Raw genomic sequence first — 15,632 nt, 5'->3', positions numbered from 1 at the left:
TATTCCATAACTGGAAGCCTGTGTCTCCCACTCCCTTCACCCATTTTTCCCATCTCACACCTCTTCCCTCTGGCAACCATCAGTTTTTTCTCTGTATTTATAGGTCTGATTCTGCTTTTTGTTAGTTTATTCATTGTTTTGTTTTTTTTTTTAATTCCACATATGAGTGAAATCATATGGTTATTTGTCTTTCTCAGTCTGACTTATTTCACTTAGCATGCACTAGTTCTTACATCTCGGATTTTAACATTTCATTTTGGCCAAAACAATGTGTGTGGCCTAGCCTGACATCAACGGGAATGGGATGTATAATACTTTCAAAGGGAGGGACAACAAACATTTTTTAACAGTAATGCCATCTATCACAGAAGGTAATGTCAGCTTTTGTCCCACTGAAGTGTATATTTTAAATTCTTCTTCGTAGTCATACCTTCTCACGTTCCTATAAACTTGTAACATTTTAATGTCCTTTTTTCTCTAAGATATATAGTTGACAACCACAATCTAAACGTTATCTTTCATATTAAATGATTTTATTTATATCACTGTTACTTTATTTTTAGGAAGCCCAGAAGCACAGGAGTTGAAGGATAATATCTAATAATAGGTTTTCTATGCATCAGAAATTATGTGTGAGGGGCGCCTAGGTGGTTCAGTTGATTACATGTCTGCCTTCAGCTCAGGTCATGATCCTGGGGTCCTGGGATTGAGTCCTGCATCTCTCCTTGTTCAGCAGGGAGCCCGCTTTTCCCTCTCCCTCTGCCTGCTGCTCCCCCTACTTGTGCTCTCTCTCTTTCTGTCAAATAAATAAATGAATTCTTTAAAAAAAGAAAAGAAAAAGGAAATCATGTGTGAACCATTTATGGATCAGATTTTCATTCTATGTGAAAACTTGATAATTGTACCATATATCTTGAGAAGGGTAGTGTCATAATTCAGTAGAAGACAGTGTTAATTTCAAGGAAGTGAAGAACAAATGGTATTTCTGAGCCTTATTTTTAATAAAGTTACTTAATGAAAAGCATACACAAGCAATTTAATAATGGCATTCAATGTTAAAATTAAGTAACAAAAGATGGTTACTTTTAGGAACTTAAATATTTTCTTATGTGAACAGACACTTTGATTAAGTCAGGTCTAAACCCCTTGACATGTCTCCCAGTCTTATGTGGAAACTTCTCATTCTATCTATGATAGACATTCCTAGATGCAATACCAGGAAAGAAATAGGTGAAATGCAGGAAACTATGTCACTAAAGAATAACTCTAAAATAGACTTTCTTCTGACTCTTCCAGATCTGTAGTATATATTTGTTTGTAGAATGAGATTTTGGCAGAGGATGGTTTGTTCAGGAGAGGGAAAACTATATTGGAGTAAGGAATTTGTGGGTCCATATGGTAAACTTCTATTTCTTTTCTTATTGATACCAAATATTGAATTTGGAGAGGATCCAGTCTGATGAACACAGGGAGGTGCTGGAATGATGGCATGCCTGTAGGGCATTGGAAGCTTCACATCCCTTCCCCATACCTTGCTGTACTTCTTCGTGTGGCTGTTCATATTTATCCTTTATAATATCCTTCATAATAAACTGTGAGAAGCCAGTAAATGTTTCCGTGGGATTTGTGAGCCTTTCTAGACAATTATCAAACCCTCCCAGGGGCTATGGGAACCCTGATTTATAGCTGATAGGTCAGAAGTACAAGTAACAGTCTGGACTTGTGATTTGAAATGGAGGGAGCAGTTTAAAGGATAATTTTGCTGGGTATAGAATTCTAATCCTTTTTTTTTTCCCCTTTCAACACTTCAAGTAGTTCACTCCGCTGTGTTCTTGCTTACATTGTTTGTTATGAGAAGTCTATTGTAATTCTTAACCTTTGTTCCCCTAAGGAAAGTGTTCTTTTTTCCCTTTGATTCCTTTCAAGATTTTCTCTTTGACTTTGGTTTTCTGTTGTATGAATATAATATACCAAGGTATAGATTATTTGATATTTATTCTCCTTGTTATTTTTGAGCCTCCTGGATCTATGACTTAGTGTATACCACTAATTCTGGGAAAATGTAACCATTATTACTTCAAATATTTCTTCTGTTCTCTTCTCTTAGTATTCTTTTTTTTTTTTTTAAGATTTTATTTATTTATTTGACAGAGAGCAAGCGAGAGAGGGAACACAAGCAGGGGGAGTGGGAGAGGGAGAAGCAGGCTTCCTGCTGATGTGGGGCTGGATCCCAGGACCCTGAGATCATAACCTGAGCTGAAGGCAGATGCTTAATGACTGAGCCACCCAGGAACCCCTCCTCTTAGTATTCTAATTATACATTATATCATTTTAAATTGTCCCACAGATCTTGAATATTCTCTTCTGTTTTCTGTTTTATTTTGTTTTTAAGTTATTATTCATTTTCCTCTTTGATTTTCTCTTCAAGAACTTTCTATTGACATATTTTCAAGCACACTGGTTCTTTCCTAGGCCACTTCTAGTCTACTGATGAGCCTATCAAAAACATTATTTGTGTTACAGTGTTTTTGATATTTAACATTTTCTTTTGATTCTTTCTTAGCTTTTATTTTGTCTCTCTGCTTACATTACTCTTGTTTTCTTGTCATTTGTCAACATTTTCTATTAGAGATCTTAACTTATTAATTATAGTTCTTTTAAATACCCTCCTTATTAATTCTAAAACCTATGTCATATCTGAGGCTGATCCTGATGCTTCCTTTATACCTTTAGACAGTTTTCCCCGCCTGCCTTTCAGAATACATTGTAATTATTTGTTGAAAGCCAAACATGTCATATTAAATAATGGGACATGAGATACATAGGCACTTAGTGTGAGGATTTATGTTAATCTGGGAACAAACATGAAAGTTTTCTGTAGCTGTAGGTTCCAGAGGCTTCAGATTTCTCTAGTGTTCTTATTTTTTAATCTCCCTCTTGACTTTGGTCTGGAGCACTCCTTCTTAGTGAAAACCTGCATCTTGCAGCTTTTTCAGCTATAATCCATTGTATTAGACTAGAGCACTTTGGTGTGATATGGGGGCAAGTATGCTACAATCTTATGGTTAAATGTCAGTGTTTTAAAGGTTCTGTATTTCTGGTCTGTGATTTGCCAGGCATTTTTCCAGTTGAATAGCTTTTTCTTTCTTAGAAGGGTGAGACTTCTCCAGTTTGAGATAAGGTTCTGGTAGGTAAAGTCTTTTTGCTTAAGAATAGTCCTTTGATATGGAGAAATCTCTAGTTGTATTTCATAAAAGATTAATCTTCCCCTGCCAGAGGCAAGAAGATCTCTTTCTTGAATCTTCACTGTGAGAATCTTGAGGGATTCCTGGTGGTGAAATCCAACACGGTGCCCCCCTTCCCAATATGATAGCCTCCAATAATTTCTCTCTCAAGCTAGTCCACATTCAGGGTCCAGCCAACTGTCATAATTACCATTTAAATGTTCATACCAATTTATGGCTCTAGTAGCTTCTGCTGCAGTTGGATCTTGCCTGTTTCTGGCTTTATGTCTCCCCAGATTTTGTGTGTCAGTTTGCCTTGCACCCTCTGTTCTCTGATGTGTCCAAGAAAATTGGTGAGTCAATTTTCACTTCATCTTTTTTTGTTGTTGTAAGGAAGGAAGTGGCAACTTCCACATCCTTTACACATCAGTGATGAAAATAGTAGTATCCCATTCTTTTTTGTTGTTGTTGTTGCAAAGTTGTTTCTTCTTTAAGATCTCAAGCTCAAATTGCACATACTTAAAATTGCCTTTTTTTTTTTTTAAGATTTTATTTATTTATTTGACAGAGAGAGAGACAGCCAGCAATAGAGGGAACACAAGCAGAGGGAGTGGGAGAGGAAGAAGCAGGCTCCCAGCAGAGCAGGGAGCCTTATGCGAGGCTCGATCCTAGGACCCTAGGATCACGCCCTGAGCCAAAGGCAGACACCTAACAACTGAGCCACCCAGGCGCCCCTAAAATTGTCTTTCTGTCTAAAATAGATAACTTCTAAGATTACTCTGTAGCACATACCTTTGTTTAGCAATTAAAAATGTTATCATTTTTAGGTTAGTTCTAATTGATAGTAGTCTGATCCCCATGTTAATGCCTGAAATTACAAAGTCTCAGAAAAGCCACTACCAGAATTGAGATTCATAAGACTAAGAAATAAACATTTATTTTGTAAAGCTGCTAACATATTTCAAAAAAGACGACTTTTATATAGTTTAAGTGTATGAACTATGCTTCTCAGAAGCACCAGGCAGCTTCTAAGTGGTTATATGATTAGCATATGTTTTTTATTTAAATAGCTGTCAAGAATTTAATAACATAGGTAGTTTTTACAAAATGGAGAATACCCAGGGATGACAGGAGAGAGACTAGATCTTAGCAAAATTTGGCCATCCTAGAGCTTACATGAGGGTAGATGTCAGAGGTAGAGAAGAGAAAAGATAGTAGAAGACGTGTGTGAATACGGTTGACTAGGACCAGACTCCCATGGAATCCCTGTGTCTTTGTGCTCTATAATCCTAGCATAAGGTAAATGTAAGGGTTTTTAAAAGTAGAAACTTGTTTGTAGGTAGGATGAATAATCAAAGATTAGCTGTACACCCCAGATAACAACTCCCACTCCCGTAATTATGGAGGTAATCAAAGATTAATATTCCCTTCATGAAAAATGGAGATGGAAAGAACATGTTGGCATAAATCTTATGTATAAACCAACAGGAGTTCAACAGTCTTAAAAAGCAATTTAAACTAAAGCACTTCCCAGCTTTGATTTACATTATATAGGCAGCCTGACTGTAAAGTTGGCAGTTCTCTTATTACAAATGTAACTCTACCATGGTTCAATGAAACATTTTCCTACTTCTAAAACTAAACCTCTTCTTAAAAATAAATTAACATTTTGGTTTTCAGTACTGTATTTTAGATGCTTTACTTTAGAAGCAATATAATATCTCTCATTACTCCTCAAACACTATAGACAGCTAAATTTATGTTTATTAACTTTTGTATAATCATTAATATAAGCTGCAGCAGCCAAGAACCTCAATTTGGATTATTGGCAATTACTTGAAACACTGTAGATAGGATAACAGAAATAAGGCTTTTCCTTGGTGACCCTTTTAAAATCAAAGTAGCAGTACTCACAGTCTGAAGCTTGCCACTTCAAAAGACAGAGACAATTAGAGTCAAATTACCCAAGTACTGTGTTTTTTCACCACCTCTTTTGGAACAGATTTTGATAACAAATATGGCACAGTGGTTAGGAACATGGATTTCAGTGTCAGCTGGAATCAGGGTTGAATCCCTGACCCTGCTACTTCCTAACTGGTCTTACAGAAGTCTTATCCTCTTGAAGCCTCAGTGTCCTTTTCCCTAAGATAGATACTAATAGTACTTACCCCACAGGAATGTTTTAAGTATGGAAAAAGATAATGTCATTAATGTGTTAGCACTGGGACAGAGTAAGCATTCAAAAAATATAAAGATTATTTTAATAATTTTTTTTTAACTGGAAGCCCTAAGATTTGTAAGTTTCTTGCACTCTGGGGAAATGGTTATAGAAAACAAATTAATTCAATTATGCAGGAAAAGGTTACCGAGCAAGTTGATTCTTTAAAATTTCATCTGTGACATTGTATCATACTATTGGTATGTGTACATGTGTGCGTATGTGTGCATGTGGGTTTCCTTTTCGGCAGGATATCCTCCATTCCTGCTACCGTGGATACTCTGTTCATGGGATCCGTGTGCAAGCACCAGCAGAGCTAAGGACAGAAGCCGGCTGACACCTACTGGTTAAATCATTCTGTCCAGTGGTTGTCCAGCCTCTCTTCTGAAGTAGGCACTTCCTACTGTGAACACCGATGCAAGACACAAAGATATATACTACTTAGTGCTCATTCCTGTAGGCCTCCATCTTTGAATCTCTATCTTCTGCCAACACAATTCTGACAATCTTCCTTATTGCGGGCCATCTTTGTCTCTAAACTTCAAAGAGACTTTACAGGCTTTTGTGAGGATACTGGATTTCTGAATCACAAATACTGTCTTATTTTTAATAAATCTCCCCTGTCTTGCTTTATATTTTGAACCCTTCTCAGTGCAACATTCTGGGTACATTCTCATAAATAATCTCTTATTTTCTGCCACTACATATCATAAAAGTTCTTCAGATTTTTGGTGAATAGTCCATATCAAGGATGGACCTTACCCACTTTTGCCAGGGGAAGACTTGATCCCAGTTATTGATCTGGAGTTACTGGGAGAGAGGCAAGTACAGAGCCTGAGGAGGGCAAACATCCCCTGTCAGGCACTGACCTCACATGGGACCTTTAAATGGTGTCCAAACAAGGAAACAATGCTTTCCTCTGGCAATGATGAGGGGGAGATAGGCTCTGAAATTTCTTGAGCACATTTACCCATTAAAAGTCTCATCCAAGGTCTAGATGTCTCACTTCTTTCCTATCATGGCCCTGACTTTGGCAGAGAAGATTTTCTGGAGCTGGGAATTTAGATTCATTTGAAGTTACACCTCTCCTATGATCAAATGATGGACCGAAATGCCAGGCTGTTCTGCACATCAGCTGCAGAAGAGGATCTCAAACACCGCCATGAAAGTGTTCTGCCTTTACAACTCTGGACTGATAGTTGGCTGACCTGAGGCTGCCATTCTTTTTTTCAAGGCTTTTATGTCAGTTATAAAAAGTCGATCTGCTCCACAGTTCTCATATTTATTCTCAACTCTTTCAAGTTCTAGAGCATTAGCTCTTAAACCTCGCACTGCATTAATATTTTTTGGAAAGCTTTTTAAAACACAGATTTGGGGACCGCAATCCCTGAGTTTCTGATTCAATAAGTCTGGGAAGGGGCAAGTGCCCTTATGATGCTAACGCTGGGGTCTGGAGACCACATGCTGGGAACCAGTGCGCTGGAGCTATTAAAAGCAAGAGTTTTCTCTTCCTTGTTTCTTTTTCTAGTCACCATAAATGAGAATGTATGTAACTGCAATGCTACATCATTACTGAGTTATAACATTCCGTTTTCCATCAAAAGTGGAATTGTTGTTTCTCTCTTGTCAACAAGCAATTCAATTCCAGATTCTAATCCTGAGAATCTGCTTTCTAATGTGTCTACTGTAATAATTTCAGTTTGGATTCCTCCAAAAGCCGACCCTGAGACAAAGACTTGGGTGCAGATAGTTTATTTGGGAGGTGTATAGGTCTGTCCCGTCATGACACAGGACTCACACAGAAATTTAAACATTGAAGACTTTATATAAAGAGGTATTAACTATAAGAGGAGATTGGAGTAACAGAGATTAGCTAGTAAGGAGTAAAGAGAACTCTAAAGAATATAGAAATAGCAGATACTAGGAGTAGCCTCTATCCCCAGTGCTGACACAGAATGCCAGAGTAAGAACCTCTGATAGAGGGGCTCCACCACTCTACCACACACACACACACACACATACACACACACACACACTTCTCCCCAGGACTAACATCCAGACCTTTTTGAAAGGACTGCACCTTGAGTTTACTGAGGCTGTGAAGATGCCTAAGGGGTGTCAAGGAGAGCCATCCACAGGGAAATGTATACCAATGCCACTTCACTGCGAAGCTACTCTAGGGGCTGCATGGAAAATCATTCATAGGAGATGCTGTGCTTGAGGCACTTTGCTGCAAAACTATCAGAGAGGTATGCCAGGAGAAGCTGTTCATGGAGAGTTGACTGCCAGGTGCTATGGAAGGTTCCTGTGCTGCTGTAGCTTACCTATTGGAACATACTGGAATCAGGAAGAGAAAACTCCCCTCTTTTCTAGTGTGTCTCTCCAGCACCCTCTACTGAAACTGCTTAATGTTATGACAACTGGCAGGGGAGATATCCTACAGGGGTCATCTCTATTATCACAGAGTAGGAGATAAAAGGTAGATTTGGAGCAAATGAATTTACAACTTGCATAGGAAGCAAAATGTGGAAGTGAGGAAGTGAGATGAGGAAAAAAGAAACTTCATAAAAGCTTCATTTATGAGCAGGTTACTCTTTTGGGAAACTGGAGTCCATACTTATTGGGGGTCATCTGATAGGACTTCCAGAACACAAGTCAGAGTTGCCTCATAAAAGAGAAGAAGCTGGGGTCCTTGCTCACAAATTCCCTTTTCTCATTAGTCAAAGTCACTCCTAGGGGTGTTTCTTGACTTATACTTCTTGTCCATCCATGCAAACCAAGGTCAGATCTGTAGCCTGAGTCAGATCCCAAGCAGAGAGATATAGTTAGCAGTAGGCTCACATGGAAACCCTGTGAGGTCACTACTTGGAAAGCCCAAGCAGACACAGGCAGGCACGGCGTCAATAGCATTAACCGCATCATCATAAAACCCTAAACAACAACAACAACAATAACAACAACAAAAACAGGACCTACTTCACTTAAAACTAGAATAAAGTAGAAAACAAAAGAAGCATGTATCCAAAATTCAGGTTAAATAAAACTGTGTAGGCATTTCAGATGGTCTGTATAAATTCTACAACTTCTGCCCAATCTCTAAGACCTTCTGATAATGATAATGGTTGTTAGCACATATCAAATACTTACCATGTTCCAGGCACTGTTTCAACTAATTTGCTTACCTCATTTCTTACTCACAGTGAAAGAAAAAGTTAGATACTACTATTATTATCACATTACAGCTAAGGAAATGTTGGTTTAGAGAGTTTAAATTAGTTGGCTAAGTCTCCAAAGACAGTAATTTCTGACCCTTACTTACCTCTGGTCCTTCGATTTCTAATCCCACATTCCTGACCGCTGGGGTGCTCTCCATTTGAGTTTGGTTTGTACACTGTACTCACTCAGAAAATGTTATTCAATGATGATGGTCTTCAAAATGAGAATTCTGGAATTCAATCGTCTAGGAAATATTAAGTGACATTCTCAGATACCATGAAAACTGCCAGATTTGTCTCCTTGCTTCTTTTTTCTTCAAATTCAAATATTCTGTATACTGTCTGAATACTGAATACTCCATATTCTCAATATTTTTGAAATCCTTCTTCTTTTATATCTTCTCTCTGATACAAATCAATGTATTCTGACTCAGTTGTGTGAAACTATTCTGATCCAAAATATTTATTTTATCTCCTAAACCATAGAGTACTCTTTTATTTCTAGCTAGTTACATACTTCCTTATATTATTGTTTTATTTTTATGTTAATGTTATATTTTATATTATGTATCTTTTAATCTACAAGTTACTAAATGCATTAGAGTTGAGATTCTATATTATGAATCATTCATATTTGCTACTCTGTCTACCATTGTTGAGTCCATATTAATTCAATAAGGGCTGTTTGAATAGGCATTATTAAAAGTAGAAATAGCAACAACAAGACATGGGCTTTTTGGTCTTAAGAGAGAATTAACAAGAAAATCCCATTATCCAAATTCAAAGTGTTTCATTTAATCAAGGTTCTACTGTACTATGTTCCTTCTCTTTTCTGTGTAATTAAAGCCCTCCCAAGCAGATTAAGCAGAAATAGGGTTTTCCTTAATTTTATTTTCTCTCTTAAATTCAACCAGCATTAAACAGAGAGATGTTCCAATCTCCAAGTCAGAATTAATTTCTTCCTCTTCCTAAACAACTCTTATAGCCTCTAGATTACAATTGCTCAGCGAATGCCACAGAGCATAGGTTACCTTCTGGGAGAGTCATCTATGTACTTACTTATGTTACTCACTAGATTGTGAGATCCTGGGACTCCTGAATTTTAATTTTGAACCCACAGGCAGAGGGATTAGTACCTAAAAGCACTTGGTAACTATATGATGGATCTAGTTTGATTTACTGATATCCAGAAATATACCTAACAAGATAATAGTAACCGTATATGACAAGCAAAGCTGTAAATGTTTTCACATACTTTCCTATTCTTATCTTCTCATCAATATGTAATAGGAGTATACAATTTCCATTTTACAAATAGCGAAACTAAGTCACATAGAGGGTGAAGTTAGAAGTAATAACCTTTTGAAACTCCAACTGCACATTGTGCCCTCTACCATATGTTTTATTTAACCATTCCATTTTGTGCTAATAACCGGGGCACCAAATGCTCATGCCTATCTTGTATGTAAGTATTATATTTTTATAAGATGAATGCAATGAGGTTCAAAAAGGTTAAGGAATTTATCTAAGGACAGGCAGTGCAGGTAAAGTTGAAACTCAGGTGTTTTTTGCTTCCAGCACCACACACTCATTCCATGATTACATACCGCCAAGTCTAAGATACAAATAAACAAAAGGCATGATTCCTGACCTCAGAAAGTTTACAGTCTTATTTATGAATGGATTCTGAAGGCCAGTGGAGTTAGGGAGAGGCAGCTTCGGTGATTATTTTTCTTCCTATAAAACACTGTCTCATCCCAAAGGTCATAATGATTTTAGAGTAAAGGTCTCAGGTTTTAGTGTGCATAGTGATTACCCGAAGCACTAATTAAAATGATAGATTCCTAAGCTGCATCCTGGCATCTACCATCCAAGTTAATAATGATGCAGGTCACCTGTTCGGAATCTTGTGGAAGAGCTCTTTCAAAAGAGAAATGACGAGCATTGAGTTCTAAACAGAAGCCAGAACAAAAAGCTTGAGTGGAGAAATTGCCTCCCATCTCCCCAGACTTAACTAAAAAGCAGAAGAAACAGAGCTCTCAGAAAAACTGAAACAATAAACAAATAAACAAAAATAATAAAAAGCAAAAACATACTTATTTCTTTTGTACAAAGTCAGAGTCCATATTTCATGCCAAGTCACAGAGGCTCCACTTTGCAACTGTTAGCAGGAAAGGAAGCACCATGAGGGCTTCTGCGAACGCTGCGCTGCGGAAGGACTTGTGAGCACAGGGTGAGCATCTCTTCAGATCGTCACTGAGACACCAGCCTTAATTAAAGGAAAACAAGAAGGAAGGCAGAGAGGGAGGCTGAGAGGTAGAAAAGAGGGGGTGTAGGCAAGCCTGAAAGAAGGATCACAAAGGGAGGGAGAGCAGAGGAGGAAAAGAGATGGTGAGAGTGTCAGAAATTGAAGTAACAGAAAAACAAGAATAGATTTGGAGAAAAAGGGAACAATGCCACACTCCACTATTATAATCTGGAGAGCCAGAGAGGGCAATTCTACTGCATGCTTTATTAAACTGACTTCTCCATTTCTCCCCAGGCTGGACTGCACAGAGGAAATTCATTAGCTCCGTTTAAATGCACACCCCAGAGCCCACCTTCAGTTTCCAGCAGAGCACAACACATTTCACACTGGATAAACCGCTATGACTCTAGAGAATGATTTTTTTTTAACTTAAATCAACCTTCATGGAACAGTTTGTATTCTTATGATTTTTTCATTACATGTGAAGAACTACTCGATAGACAAGGACTGGGTAAAGTCATTATACTAAATAATTCATAGTACAGAATTTTGTTGTAATGAGATCAACAAGGCACTAATGCTCTAGGCCATTGGCCTGGGCTTAGAAATAATTTTATTATTGCAAACTTTTTTTCCCATATAGGTTCTTGTTAAAATGAAATTTAACTGTGTAAATAAGCTTACATATATTTACAACTCACCAATGAATACCAGTTACCCGTAGTTAAAACTTTAGAATCATTTTTAACTGCTCATGTGTAACGCCCACATCCAATGAATGATCAAGTTCTAGTCTCTACTGGTTTTCTTTTATTCCTCCTGGATCTTCCAACAGTGTCCTCTCAAACTATTAGTCCTTGACTGTCCCTTAAATGTTGATGATCCTTTGGGACTTTTTTCTCTTACTATAGACTCCCGGGATTAAATTGTCCATTCTCATGAATTTAATTACCATTTCTATCCTGATAGCTTCCACAATTATGTTTCCAGACCACACCACTCTTCTAAGATTTATTTGTATATTATCCACTGTCTACTGGTTCTTTTATATGGGCGTAACAAAAACTAATGTGCCAAACCAAACTTATCATACAACCCCCAAGGCACACTCTTATCTCCCCTTGCAATCATTAACTCAGAGAATGACATCACATTCATTTAATCGGCCATGCCAGATGCTCCTTACTCCATCATTCCTCTCTCAAATTATCACCATCGGAGACACATTTTTAAAAGAGGAAAGTGATGCCTCCCAAATCTGGGATCTGCTCTACCGAGGAGGATAGAGCAACAGTAGTCACTGACTTATTGGAGTGACCTCCTTCTAATACCATCGACATTAAAAATAGGACAGTGTAGACAAGGGAAGGGTTTTTCTATGAAAGACATGTAGAAATCTATTCCTGAGTTTTTGTAAGGAATCCCTGAGGAATTTTCAGAAAAGTCTGCAGCAATACTTTGGGAAGAACAATATCCAGCAAGTAAGTCTGTAGGGGCTTATACCATCACATGTAAGTTATTTCAGTGAAATGGGACATCATCCTTGAGTCAAAGGCTGGAGAAATCAGTTGCACCATTGTAATAAACACATTTGATTGTAGAAGCAAGGAAATGTAGGCCACAAAAAGTGGGAAAATGCCAGAAACGAAAGTAAATATGATTTACGTACCTTTTCAAATTACGGTTAATTTGATTTTAAGGAGAATCAATGTTATTTTTTGGAAAATCTAAATACAAGTTGAAGAATTATAATTGAGTTTTTATTACAGTGACATATAGGGATGGGTTCAAAGAAGCAAAGTTTGACAAAGTAGGGTGTTTGTCAATGTAATTTGCTTTTAGAAATGGGTGAAGGTACTGCCTCTCTAGCTGCCCAGTAACCTTCTGGGAATAAAGATGGGATTCATCTAGGCAATGGAGAGCTACTGGGAAGCTAACAGGGATGAAAAGACATTCTAGCAGGCACTTGACCTCCACGAACAAGTAAAATATTTAGAAATCAAGTTCAGACCTGACAGCCTTGGGAAATGCAGCACTCAGGACCCAGGCAGCAAGTCGCCTTCCTAATTAGCTGGCTGACATACCAGACAGATTTCTTCACCATCATACATCCTCTCCCATATCGCCAGAGTCCTAGTTATTGACCCCAAATACTCACATGCCCTGACGAGCCCTATAGAAAAGAGTTCTTTCACCAGGTATTCAGAAGAAGTGCCATTCATTATTGGCCTTGCATCAAAAAAGGTTTTAACACTTAAAAAAAGAAAGGTTAACCATGATTTTTGACACTATAGACCTATAGATGGAGAAATTTTAGGACTACTCTACACTGGTTCTAACTGGGAACAGGCAGCTTGCACAGTGTGAAGTGTAAGATGTCACAATGACTGGCACACCATGCTCCAGTAGACATGTTTCAGGTGGAAGAGAATTTCTTCAAGGCAGGCGAAATTTGCAAGCTCTGTGAAAATCTGTGTTTAGTGATGTGTGTGTGTGTGTGTGTGTGTGTGTGTGTGTGTGTGTGTGTGTGTGTGTTTCTTCTAGTGGAGTATATGAGTCACTTGCCTGAATGCAATCAAAGCAGTTAAAATCATCATTGAAGTTAGAGTCAGAGGTTTCTGGAAGAAATGACTTATTTGCAGCCTATTACCCGTTAGGGAGGGAATTTTCACTGGTTCTCCACAAGGGATCAGAGAAATCCAACCTCTCTAATAGCTTTCGCGACAAGAATTCATCTTACAGATAAAATTCATGAAATAATGAGGAAATTGTATTACATACTTTCTCTTTGTTGCTGTAAATTCTGACTCCATAAAGGCTGTCCATGGCCATCACTCCCAGGTCCTTGCCACCTTCTTTATTTTAAAGACTTCTCTGCCTGATAAACTTACACAGTCTAACAGATATGGGAAAGTATTCCATCCAAAGTTTCTTTTTTTTCTTTTTTTTCCGTTACACAATCATCAGCTATCAAACATTGTGAAATACCCTATATGCTTTTTTACCTTTGTATCTTTAGATTTCTCCGACTAGAAAATCACTTCTACAATTTTGGCCCTGGAGACCAGAGAACTGGCAGTGTTGCAGATGACAGCATTTCTTGGCTGTGACATCCACATCTGACTGCCTGCATTTCTTCTTTTCCTGGGCTTAATGGGAACCTTGAAGCCATAGTCAAAACACAATAAATGCTCTTCATAGCCCTCCCTCCTGCCCCGTTGATACTTTTTGCGAATATAATATATTTGTTTCTATTTCTTCTTTCATCCCTTTTCCTTTTTTCTTTTGTGATTACCTGGAGAATTATTTCTCCTAGTTCTAGAAAAGCAGCTGCTGCTATAAAAGTCCACTGAATTTTATCCCTGTGACAAGGAATCTTACACTGTCATAAAGATACCCTTAGCATCCCTCTGCATCCTTAGGCACAGAGGAAAGGAATGCATCTGGGAACGCATAGTTGCAAATAGCCTGAGTGTTGCCAAGCATCAGAGAGCCCAGATCTGGCTAGTGGTCAGCTCAGGCCCTGGCATCTAGCCAAGGAATGCTGGGAGACCTGGAGGGGATTTAAAGCTATTAATGATCCTAGCCAATGTATTTTTTGCAGTAAAATTAGAATAGTGGTGTCTAGTCGATATCAACATTACATTTCTGGGTTTATTTTCCTTTGCAAAGCTTTTTGAAAGTCCACCAATCACAGCAATTTACCAATTGGTAAGCAATATGATTCCTACAGGTCACCTGGGAATTATTATGCCTACATAAATTAACACAGAAGCAAAATAAATCATCTGTATAATGTTTCCAAACCACCACTTCATTTTGTCAATGTAGATTTGATGTAACTTACTGTAGCATTTATTAAAATGCCAATAATGGTCTACTGAATCCCATATTAAAGTCTTTACCGTCACTGCTTTTGATTGGCCTCAGTCTGGGAACTAGCAGGCTCAACAACATTCTCAAGTCCCCATATAAAGTGTTCCATGTGGCAGGAGATGCTGTGCACCTCTAGATTAAAGCCCATCCTCAGAATCCAGTTGCTGCCAGATCAGCCTTGACTCAGTGCCCAGCTCTCACAACAGGGTCTACCTGACTCTCCAACCCCAGGCTATTCTATGTGTCATGTTTTTACAACTGAGCTGCATTCTTTTTTTGAGTTCTGGTAAATGACCTAGTAACCATGCCTTCTTTTTAATCAGTGTTGTGGGTTTTTTTTTTTTAAACATCTTAAATCTCGTATGCTTATGGAATCTGCCATCATGGCAGCCAAGGAGAAAAAAGATATTTTCTGTTTTAAAAATAGAAAAAACAGCTAATGGGAACTCACATGTGATTTAAATTTGTCCCATTTGACTCCTCCTGCCAGGGCATTTGAAATAAATGTTCAAAGAAGCATGGATGATTCAGGATTCATTTGGGCAGAAGTAGCACAGCATCCTTTATAGACTGATAGTAGCAGCAAAAACCCAGCTTCCTTATTCCCACCCATGTTGCTCTGAGTTTAATTATTTCAGTTGATTCCAACCAAGAAACAAATCACAACTTTCTTTGTTTTTGCAGCCTGGACCCTGAAACCCACGTAGCAAGAAGTTGTTGGCTTCAGAGACAACTCAACTTCTGAGGATCATCCAGACCAGAGTCTCCCCATCTGCAGAAACCAGCAACTAAAGCCACTATTCCACATTGGACTCCCATTGCCAATCCATTGTATTCATGTTTAATGCAAC

Source organism: Ursus americanus, chromosome 12 (assembly GCF_024610735.1).
Source record: "Ursus americanus isolate L20-20 chromosome 12, mUrsAme1.1.p, whole genome shotgun sequence".
NCBI lineage: Eukaryota > Metazoa > Chordata > Mammalia > Carnivora > Ursidae > Ursus > Ursus americanus.
The sequence above is the reverse complement of the archived record's forward strand: the minus strand, read 5'-3'. Positions refer to the sequence as shown.